The 12,210-nt window shown below is 34.1% G+C and overlaps 1 protein-coding gene across 3 annotated transcripts in view; it reads left to right on the top strand.

The window, feature by feature from the left end:
• SYT1 (synaptotagmin 1) overlaps window positions 1-12,210 on the top strand; it is a 533,780-nt gene that overhangs the window by 173,472 nt on the left and 348,098 nt on the right. For all 3 annotated transcript variants that reach the window (XM_060305537.1, XM_060305538.1, XM_060305536.1), the window contains one exon: window positions 4,043-4,101. The gene's annotated coding sequence lies outside the window, so the exon portion shown is untranslated. The remainder of the gene's footprint in view (window positions 1-4,042; window positions 4,102-12,210) is intronic.

Below are 12,210 nucleotides of genomic sequence, written 5' to 3'. Positions count from 1 at the left end.
TCTCCCTTTGCTGTGCTCACTGTGGCTTCCTGCTATACCTTTTTAAAAAATTGTTTTATTTCTTCATGTATTGATAGTGTCTTTATCTTCACTCAGTCCCAATTAACTTTCCCAAGCTTTTCATTTAATTAATTCCCATCCTCCTTTTCAAGGTACAAACTGGCTCTCTCCTGGCTCAGTGCCATTCTGCCTCATTATCAGGCCTCTCTTCTAAAATAATTATTTTAAGTATAATGAAAATGTTAAACATGGTTGAACCCAGTATGTGATTTGTTATAACTGACTGCCAACAGCTGTTTTATAGTATGTTTTGACTTGTACAATAAAGTGTCACATCAAAAAAATAAGCAAACCCTTCATCCTTCCCCCCACCCACCCATTTCATTCTTTGTTGGTAACTATTTGCTTCTATTGCAATGAGGACAGGCTTGTTAGACTTAAGCCTCTTAAGTGACTGAATGGTTAGACACAAAACATAGAAAATGTTCTTTCCTCTAATATGAGGTATAATCTTTTGGCCTTCTACCTTCCTTTGAAGGAAAGTCCATATTCTGTGTTATTGCCTTGTTTACTGTTCCTACAGCAACTATAGTGATTGCATTTAGTTACAGAACATTTGTTTGTTTACTCTATTACTTGATGGAATATTTTTCTTTTACCACCTAATATTCTCTAATAGTTACCCAGATAAATGTCATTGTCTTATCTTTTGTAGCTATAGACAGCATAAAACCATCTTGTGCTTAATGATCAAAATAAGAATAGCCACAGTTCAGTGTAATGTTTTGTAGAGATACTGAAAAATGGCATTTTATATTTATTTAATTTTTTTTAAAGATAGTTTTAGATTCTCTTTTTTGGTCATGTTTGTTTTGCTATTTCAAACTCTCATAAAGCATTACAAGAATAGGACAGGAAGATCTCATATTCCCTTTACCTTGATTAACCAACTGTTTACATTTTATCCTATATATCAGTTTCTCTTTCTGTCTCATAAAAAATGATATACATATATATACATATATATTCTTCATATTATATATGTTACATATGTGTATGTATATACGCAGTTCATAAACCATTTGAGAATAAGTTGGAAACATGGTGTGACTTATCCTAAATACTTTAGCATATATATCAGTGTATTTCCTGAGTACAGGACATTCTCTTACATTACACAGAACAAGAATCAAACACAGGCAATTTATCGTTGATGTAATACCATTATCTAATGCATAGTCCACATTCAAATTTCATCCACTGTCACAATAATGTTCTTAACGGCTAATTGTTTTTTCCCATTGGTCCAGGATCTAATCTAGAATCATGTAAGCCATTTAATTGTCATGCTGTGCTTTACTTTTTTGTTTAAAAGCTTGCATTCAGTCACTAATGACCTGGATAGTGTCTCTTTTTAAAGTAATTTCTGCTTGCTGACTACTGTTCCAAGAATAGGAATTTAAGCCAAAAGCTGTCTAACAAAATCCCTTAGGAATAATGTTATCTGTGCCGGAAATGGCACAACAACTTTGAAACCCTGTTGTGACGACAAGTTTTGGCATTTCAGTAGGAGACAGTAAAGAGAACTCTAAGTTAAGCAACATTTTGCAGTTTTGAAATTTAAAACTTGGGATAGAGATTCTGTTGCCATTCCAGTCAAGGGGTAATGTTTACAAGTAGCCGTGTTGCACACAGATTCACAGTGCAGACTTTAAATCCAACCCTAAATAAATATTTAGCTCAATGATGTGTTAGTGAATGCTTAGTAAAAATCAGTGCTTTCATCAAAATAAAATACTGGAGATATTTTTTAAAGTTTGGATGTAAATATTAGTTATTTGTCATTTTTTAATCTAAGTCCCCTTTTTTAAAAAAGCTGTGCATTTTTAAATGTCTAGCATTAAAATGAATACAAGTAGTTCCCTCCCCCCCAAAAAAAACAAGCAACACTGATCTGTAGTATTTATGACGCCTAAAGCATGCAGTGTTTTGCTTAGTTCTGTAAATAGAATTATGATTAGGGCTACAAGGTTTCCACAGCAATTTCTAGCCACTGTTGAGCAATAGTGATACCTAAGTCTCAGACAATTTTCTTTTTTCTCCATGTCAGGCTTGCTTCTAAAACTAGATAAAAAGAACATGAAAGAGCCATCGGTTTTACTGACTATGAATACATATCATGTTTTGTGAAAATTATATGAACCTACCTACCTAAACAGATTCATTTTTTTTTTTAAGTATTGTAAAAACAGGCAAAAGTACCAAGTACCAGGAAACTGAGTCAGACCTACTGGTAGCAATTACACTACTGAAAAACGAGATGGTTGACGGGAGGTGCAGAGTCATCCCGTGTTATTTTCACGTTTTCCCTCTAAAAGAGAGAGAGATGTTTATACATGCAAGAGACAGATTAGCTACCAGAAAAATACTATGCACATCCATATTCAGCACGTAGATTAAAAATAAAATAATTGTCTGTTCCCTACAGTAGAACAGGCTTGCCCATTCATCCTTGTGATAGATATGCATGCAAAACCAAAATGAAACCAAATCCCTGCGGATGGCTCATAAGTCACAAAAACTGTTTAATCCTTTCATTGCATCCCTTTGGGAAGCCTGTCCCTTGGTTAGTAGTAACATGCAATATGTATAATGTCAAGTATTCTGTTAGTTTTTTAGTAGAAAGCCTTCGTTTTTTCTAACAGAGTTTTGTCCCTGTATTTCATATAAAGAGCTTTACGCCACTCTGTTACCTTAATATGTACGTCCATAGAATTCTGTTGTAGCTTTTGTTTTAATAAGAAAAGTGTCAGTAAGCAGAAACCATGTATGGAAATCTTATCTAAAATTGATTGTGGCTCTTATCTAAATTGATTTTAAGAGGCAGGCAGGTAAATCTAAGGTGCATTTTTACATTGCTCTTTCTAGTGGATTTTGCTAGAAAACAGTTGAGTTTCAAGCAGGACTAAAATGAAAGGAGACCTTGGAGTCTTAACCATTGAACAGATGCAGTAAATGCAGCTTTGGAAATACAGCTGTCACTTCACATCTTTTCCACTGAGTACCTATGTAAGCCAATCACCAGAGCTGCTGTCGTTATAATATTTTTGTACTTTTGTTGAAAATAGACACTGAGAACCCTTTAAACAGAGTAACGTGCCTATTATCAACCTATTTTTAAATATTTCATTCCTTCTTGATTTTCATTCCACTTAAATTTTTTGATGACCAAAACTAATGAGAACTTATAATAAAAAGGTACTTGTTTCTAGCACGGTGAAATTGTTCATTTGTGAGTTGCTAACTTATCAAACCAAATCAGAAATTCTTGATATCTTTATAACATTAAAGCAGTTCCTGATATTGACTCTTGGGAAGGATTTAATTTTCTTATTCTCTAAACTGAAAGTTGTACTGCTTTCTGCGATGATGTGAGATTATTTTTCTCTTTATCCCTGATGGGATTTTATATATATGTGTGCATATATTATATATATAGTATATATGTGTATAAATGTATGTGTATATACTTATACACATAAACACACACACTAGAATAGTTTTAGGTTATATCCGAACCTTGATATGGCTCCGAAAATAGGCAAATAGGTAGAATATATTGAAGTGTTCAATATAGCAACAGGCATTTAATTCACTAATAATTGTATGAGTCCTTTTTAATAAATAAAATAATGCAATATTCTCTAACAATGTCTGCCTAACTTAGTAGTATTTCAGTTTTCAAATGGAAAAACTATAATGTAGGGAGCATAATGAACTTCCACAAAATCAGTGTATAAACTATGCACAGAACCTTGATCTCTAAATCTTCAACTTTAAAATCCCTATCTATCTATCTTATACTATATCTACTAAGTATATATTTGGTAGAGTATATATTTGGTATTTGGATGTATATAGTGTAAGATGTTTAAGTAGAAATATTAAATAATAAAATGAATCAGTTATAATTCATGACAATATGAAATGATTCTGAACTGTGTGTACTCACCTAACCATTGTGCATATTGTTTCCTTTTAGGAAAAAAAATACCAAGAAAGAAAACAAAGAACAAAATACCCGAGAATTCCTAAAGAACAGTAAGTACTTTAATGAGACAATGATTAAACTAGAGCTTCTATGACCTTACAAATTTCTTTTATAAAAATATTCACCTTTCTGTTTTCTAAGATAAGAAACTAACATACTAAGTAAATGGAGCCTTCTAAAACTCAATTTCAATTTACTGGAGCAAACTGAAAATCATTTATCCTATAATCCTCTTAGATAAGAGGCCAGGGTAATCCTTGTGATACATATATGTGGCAGAAAATGTTTATGTTGATTCCATCATATCTTTTGACTAGCATCATATCATTTTAAATTCTATAGAAGAAAAACAGTAAGTAAAATTTAATCAAAGTACCTCACGTTCTCTGTATGTGATACAAATTTTTTTTCACTTTGAACAAAATTTTAAGCGGAATCAATATGCTTGGTTTGTTTATAGTCATTAAATTAGAATTATTGAAAAATGGCAGCCATCTGCAGGCATTAAAACAGAGCTTAATCTCATTAGTACATTTCTTTCCAATCTTCTCACAACTTAATTATGATGTGTATTTCCTTACATAGCTATTATTTGTTAGTAATAATTGTTTTTATTAAACAAAATTAAGTGCATTCTTGATATCATTCTTTCTGATAAAACTAGTAATATTGTAATGATTTCCTAGATGTAAATAATTACATATAATGTAAATAATTATAAATTTTGAATATGTGAATATCAAAAAATAGTAAAATAAGTATAGGAAAGCAAAATCCACTTTGGTGACCCATGGTATATCACTTTTAATACCATGGTAGTTTTGAAATGAGTTTTCAAATGCATTTCTCTAAAATTTAAAACAGAAATGTTGAAGTAAAATGTAGTGAATTAGCAAAATGATAGATCTATATCTTGATATATATCAAAATAGAATAAAGTCCAATGGAAAGGCTATAAGTGTGATATAAAAAAAGAAATTCATGAATAATTTTTCTAGGATATATACAAATTACACTTAATAAGATTTTCTAGCACCCAAAGAACTTTAAGATGTGATTCATGCATTAAATGATTAAATATAATTAATCATGGTAATGATGATATAAATGCAGTTTATCTTAAACTTATTTTACTTTTGAAGTGTGAGAGAAGCAGGAAGAAAAGGATTTTCTTTTACTTACCTATCTGAATATTATCCCTGTGCTGCCTCACTTTATACAAAGTAATTTACCTCACTTTTTGCTGTGGTTATGGATGGCTATACACTTTCAGTTTTAATGAGAGATTTATAAAATTCAAACTTCAGAACTTTCAACAACTGTTCCTTGTTTTAAAAAAGAAACTCCAAATATGTGAATTGCTTTTCTGAGGTGACATAATATGTTTACATCGTCTTGGGTATAAGAAGGATAATTTAAGAATTAGATTTTTCTATCATGTTTAAAAAAAAGAAAAAGTGCCGCCAATTTGAGTGAATTGCAGAATATGAAATAAATGGGCAATTTCTTTTTGACATGTTTTATTGCCAACATCTTACTGACCAGAGAAAGTCAACTAAGTAATTCAGCCAAAACATAACACCTAGAAATTGTCCCACAAGAAGGCTAGCTTCCCTTTACGTTTTGTTTTTATGTAAATAAGTCAGTTTTTAAACATAATTTCAATTCCTTACATTACTTATTGGGGAAAAGGTTGGATTTTCAAATGAAAGAACCATGCATGTTTGTTTTAAGGTCTTTATACAAGAGCCAGATAATACCTACCCTAGCCTCTCACAATTTCTTAGTCATCTTCTTATAATTTTATTGTGAAAAGCTATCAATGGCTTTTTATCTGATCTGATTAATCTATAACTTATTTGGCCTGTTATTCAGTGTGACTTATATAAGTGATTTGATTTGAAATGTAATTTTCAATAGGATTTAGTATGGCATACTTTGGAAGGACCTGATTCAAGTAATGACATCTTTTGCTCATTTGGAATAATCCTAGGGAAAATAATGTATGTTTCCAAGAAAAAAATCATGCCTTTTCTTGGTGCATTTTGTGGTATAGGGCAGTTTTTCCCTTCAGTCTTTAATTGTCTTTTATTTAACAACAACATGTTAAACTACTCGTAAATAATTGTAAGGAAAAAGTGACTCTTTTTAAGATACATATCATCTGATTTAATGGTTCCAGAATTCTTATGCCCTAATCCTTCCTTCTGTTTTTTTTAATTTTTATTTTATATTGGAGTATAGTTGATTAACAATGTTGTGTAAGTTTTAAGTGTACAGCAGAGTGATTCAGTTATACATATACATGTATCTATTCTTTTTCAAATTCTTTTCCCATTTAAGTTATTGCAGAGTATTGAGCAGAGTTCCCTTGCATTACAGTAGGTCTTGTTGGTTACCTATTTTAAATATAGCAGTGTGTACATGTCAATCCCAAATTCCATATTGATCCCTCCCCACTCATCCTTTCCCCCCAGTAACCATAAGTTCATTCTCTAAGTCTGTGAGACTGTTTCTGTTGTGTAAATAAGTTCAATTGTATCATTTTTTTAAGATTCCCCATATAAGCGGTATCATATGATATTTGTCTTTGTCTGTCTTATTTCCCTTAGTATGATAGTCTCCAGGTCCATCCATGTTTCTGCAAATGCCATTATTTCATTCTTTGTAATGGCTGAGTAATATTCCATTGTATATATATATATGTACCACATATTCTTTATCCATTTGTCTGTCGATGGACATTTAGGCTGCTTCCATGTCCTGACTACTGTAAACAGTGCTGCAATGAACATCGGGGTCCATGTATCCTTTCGAACCATGGTTTTCTCCAGATACATGCCCAGAGTGGGATTGTTAGATCATATGGTAGCTCTATTTTTAGTTTCTTAAGGAACTTCCATAATGTTCTCCATAGTGGCTGTACCAGTTTACATTCCCATCAACAGCATATGAGGGTTCTCTTTTCTCCACACCCTCTCCAGCATTTACTGTTTGTAGACTTTTTGGTGATGGCCATTCTGACCATTGTGAGGTGATACTCACTGTAGTTTTGATTTACATTTCTCTAATAATTAGCGATGTTGAGCATCTTATTGTGTGCTTTTTGACCATCTGTATGTCTTCTTTGGAGAAATGTTTATTTAGGTCTTCTGCCCATTTTTACAATTTTTTCTTTAATATTAAGCCACATGAGATGTTTGTAAATTTTAGAGATTAATCCCTTGTCGGTTGCATCGTTTGCAAATATTTTCTCCCTTTCTGTGGATGGTCTTTTCGTTTTCCTTCTGGTTTCCTTTGCTGTGAGAAAGCTTTGAGTTTAATTAGGTCCCATTTGTTTATTTTTGTTTATATTTCCACTACTCTAGGAGAGGGATCAAAAAAGATCTTGCTGTGATTTATGTCAAAGAGTGCTCTGCCTTTATTTTTCTCCAAGAGTTTGATAGTAGTTGGTCTTATATTTAGGTCTTTAATCCAGTTTGAATTGATTTTTGTGTATGGTATTGAAGAATGTTCTAATTTCATTTTTTTCCATGTAGCTGTCCAACATTTCCAGCACCATTTACTGAAGAGACTGTCTTTTCTCCATTGTATATCCTTGCCTTCTTGGTCACAGATTAATTGAGCACAGGTGCATGGGTTTATCTCTGGACTTTGTATCCTGTTCCATTGATCTGTATTTCTGTTTTTGTGCCAGTACCATACTATTTTCATGACTGTAGTTTTGTAGTATAATCTGAAGTCCAGGAGCCTGATTCTTCCAGCTCCATTTTTCTTTCTCAAGATTGCTTTGGTTATTCAGGGTCTTTTGTGTCTCCATACAAATTTTAAGATTTTTTGTTCTAGTTGTGTGAAAAATGCCATTGGTAATTTGATAGGGATTGCATTGAATCTGTAGATTGACTTGGGTAGTATAGTCATTTTGACAGTTTTGATTCTTCCAATCCAAGAACGTGGTATATCCTTCCATCTGTTTGTGTCGTGTTTGATTTCTTTCATCAGCATATTAAAGTTTTCAGAGTACATATCTTTTGCCTCCTTAGGTAGGCTTATTCCTAGGTGTTTTATTCTTTTGATGTGGTGGTAAATGGGATCACTTCTTTAATTTCTCTTTCTGAACTACTGTTGTTAGTGTATAGAAATGCAATAGACTTTTATGTCTATATTTTATATCCTACATTACCGAATTCATTGATGAGTCTAGTAGTTTTCTAGTAGCATCTTTAGGATTTTCTGTCACCTGCAAACACTGACAGTTTTACTTCTTCTTTTCCAATTTGGATTCCCTTTATTTCTTTTTCTTCTCGGATTGCTGTGGCTAGGACTTCCAAAACTATGTTGAATAAAAGTGGTGATAGTGGACATCTTTGTCTTGTTCCTGATCTTAGAGGAAATACTTCCAGTTTTTCACCATTGAGCATTATGTTAGCTGTAAGTTTGTCATATATGGCCTTTATTTTGTTGAGGTAGGTTCCCTCTATGCCCACTTTCTGGAGAATTTTTATCATACATGGGTGTTGAATTTTGTCAAAAGCTTTTTCTGCATCTATTGAGATGATCATATGGTTTTTATTCTTCAGTTTGTTAATGTGGTGTATCACATTGACTGATTTGCATATATTGAAGAATCCTTGCATTCCTGGGATAAATCCCACTTGATCATGGTGCATGATTCTTTTAACGTATTGTTGGATTTCGTTTGCTAGTATTTTGTTGAAGATTTTTGTGTCTATGATCATCAGGGATATTGGCCTGTAATTTTATTTTCTGTGGTATCTTTGTCTGGATTTGGTGTCAGGGTGATGGTGGCCTCATAGAATGAATTTGGGAGTGTTCCTTCCCCTGAAATTTTTTGGAATAGTTTCACAAGGATAGGTATTAACTCTTTTCTAAGTGTTTGATAGAATTCACCTGTGAAGCCATCTGGTCTTGGACTTTTGTTTGTTGGAAGATTTTTAATTACAGTTTCAATATCATTACTTGTGATTGGTCTGTTCGTATTTTCTATTTCTTCCTGGTTCAGTCTTGGGAGGTTATACCTTTCCAAGAATTTGTCCATTTCTTCTAGGTTTTCCTTTTATTGGCATATAGTTGCTTGTAGTAGTCTCTTATGATTCTTTATTTCTGTGGTGTCATAACTTTTCCTTTTTCATTTCTAATTTTATTGTTTTGAGCTCTCTCCCTCTTTTTCTTAATGAGTCTGGCTAAAGGTTTATCAATTTTGTTTATCTTCTCAAAGAACTAGCTTTTAATTTCATTGATCTTTTCTATTGTTTTCTTCATCTCTATTTCATTGACTTCTGCTCTGATCTTTATGATTTCTTTCCTTCTACTAACTTTGGGTTTTGTTTGTTCTCCTTTCTCTAGTTGCTTTAAGTGTAAGGTTAAGTTGTTTATTTGAGGTTTTTCCTGAAGTAAGACTGTATTGCTATAAACTTCCCTCTTAGAACTGCTTTTGCTGTGTCCCATATGTTTCAGGTCTTCGTGGTTTCATTTTCATTTGTCTCTAGGTATTTTTTGATTTCCTCTGATTTCTTCAGTGATCCCTTGGTTACTTAGTAGCGTATTGTTTAGCCTCCACATGTTTGTGTTTTTTTTCCTTGTAGTTGATTTCTAATCTCATAGTGTTGTGGTCAGAAAAGATGCTTGATATGATTTCAATTTTCTTAAATTTACCGAGGCTCGCTTTTTGGCCCAGCATGTGGTCAATCTTGGACAATGTTCCATGTGCACTTGAAAAGAATATGTATTCTGCTGCTTTTGGATGGAATGATCTATAAATATCAGTTAATCCATCTGGTCTAATGTGTCATTTAAGGCCTGTGTTTCCGTAATGATTTTCTGTCTGGATGATCTGTCCATTGATGAAAGTGGGGTGTGAGAGTCCCCCATTATTATTGTGTTACTGTCAGTTTCTTTTTTATGGCTGTTAGGAGCACCTCAGTATATTAGGCAAATGCTATGTTGGGTGCATATATATTTACAATTGTTATATCTTCTTCTTGGATTGATCCCTTGATCATTATCTTGTGTCCTTCTTTGTCTCTTGTAACAGTCTTTATTTTAAAGTCTACTTTGTCTGATATGAGTATTGCTACTCCAGCTTTCTTTTGATTTCTACTTGCATGGAATACCTTTTTCCATCCCCTCACTTTCAGTCTGTATGTGTCCCTAGGTCTAAAGTGGGTGTCTTATAGACAACATGTATACGGGTCTTGTTTTGTATCCATTCAGCCAGTCTATGTCTTTTGGTTGGAACATTTAATCTGTTTATGTTTAAGGTAATTGTTGATATGTATGTTCTTATTGCCACTTGGTTAATTGTTTTGGATTTGTTTTTGTAGGTCTTTTTTCTTCCCTTCCTCCTTTGTTCTCTTCTTTTGTGATTTGAGGACTAACCTTAGTGTTGTGTTTGGATTTTTTTTCTTTTTTGTGTGTGTATCTATTGTATATTTTCAGCTTGTGGTTACCATGGGGTTTTGCTATAGCAGTCTATATATAAACAAGATTGTTTTTAAGTTGCTGGTCTTTTAATTTCAAATGCATTTACAATATCCTGCATTTGTGCTCTCCTCTTCTCACAGTTGCTGTTTTTGATATCATATTTGTGTGAAAATGATTTGCTACCTTTACTGTATATCTGCCTTTACCAGTGAGCTTTTCCATTCGTAATTTTCTTGTTTCTAATTGTGGCCTTTTCTTTTCTGCCTAGAGAAGTTCCTTTAGCATTTGTTGCAAAGCTGGTTGGGTAGTGCTGAATTCTCTTAGCTTTTGCTTGTCTGTAAAGCTTTTGATTTATCTGTCGAATCTGAAGGAGAGCCTTGCTAGGTACAGTATTCTTGGTTGTAGGTTCTTCCCTTTTATCACTTTAAATATTTCATGCACTGCCTTCTGGCCTGCAGAGTTCCTGCTGAGAAATCAGCTGATGATCGTATGGGGATTCCCTTGTATGTTTGTGCTTTTCCCTTGTTGGTTTTAATACTTTGTCTTTAATTTTTGTCAATTTGATTCCTATGTGTCTCGGCATGTTTCTCCTCGGGTTTATTCTATCAGGGACTCTGCTTCCTGGACTTGGGTGACTGTTATTCTTCCCATGTTAGGAAAGTTTTCAGTATTATCTCTTCAAATATTTTCTCTCTCTCTTCTCCTTCTAAGACCCCTATAATGCAAATGTTGGTGCATTTAATGTTGTCCCAGAGGCCTCTTAGACTGTCCTCATTTCTTTTCATTCTTTTATGTTTATTCTGTTCTGCAGCAGTGATTTCCACCATTCTGTCTTCCAGGTCACTTATCCGTTCTTCTGCCTCAGTTATTCTGCTATTAATGCCTTCTAGTGTATTCTTCATTTCAGTTATTGTATTGTTCATCCCTGTTTGTTTGTTCTTTATATCTTCTAGTTCTTTGTTAGACATTTCTTGCATCTTCTCAATCTGTACCTTCATTCTTTTTTGAGATCTTAGAGCATCTTTACTATCATAACTCTGAATCTGTTTCAGGTAGATTGCCTATCTCCACTCCACTTAGTTGCCCTTCTGAGGTTTTATCTTGTTCCTTCCTCTAGGACATATTCCTCTGCTGTCTCATTTTGTCTAACTAACTTTCTGATTGCAGTTTCCATTCTGCAGGGTTGTATTTCTTTGTGCTTCTGCTGTCTGCCCCCTTGTGGAAAGGACTGGTTCCTGTCCACCAGTGGGTGGAGCTGGGTCTGTCCCTCCAGCAGGTAGGGCCATATTACAGGGTGTTTATTGGGCAGCTGTATGCTCAGGAAGACTTCAAGCAGCCTGTCTGATGAAGGGTAGGGCTGTGTTCCTGCCCTGTTGGTTGTTTGGCCTGAGGCATCCCAGCACTGGAGCCTACAGGCTGTTGGGTGGGGACAGGTCTTGGTGAGAAGGGGTGGCCTCTAGGAGGGCTCATGCCAATGAGTACTCTCCAGAACTACTGCCACCAGTGTCCCCACACTGTGCCAGAGCCACCCCTATCTCCACAGGAGACCCTCCAATACTAGCGGGTAGGTCTGACCCAGTCTCTTATGAGGTCACCCCTTTTTTCTCTGGGTCCTGGTGCTCACAAGACCCTGTGTGCACCCTCCAAGAGTAGAGTTTCTCTTTCCCCCAATCCTGTGGAATTCCTGAAATCTTACCCTGCTGGCCTTCAAAGCC

This window comes from Globicephala melas, chromosome 10 (assembly GCF_963455315.2).
Source record: "Globicephala melas chromosome 10, mGloMel1.2, whole genome shotgun sequence".
Lineage (NCBI taxonomy): Eukaryota > Metazoa > Chordata > Mammalia > Artiodactyla > Delphinidae > Globicephala > Globicephala melas.
Note: the sequence above shows the minus strand (reverse complement) of the source record. Positions and strands in the feature narration are given on the sequence as shown.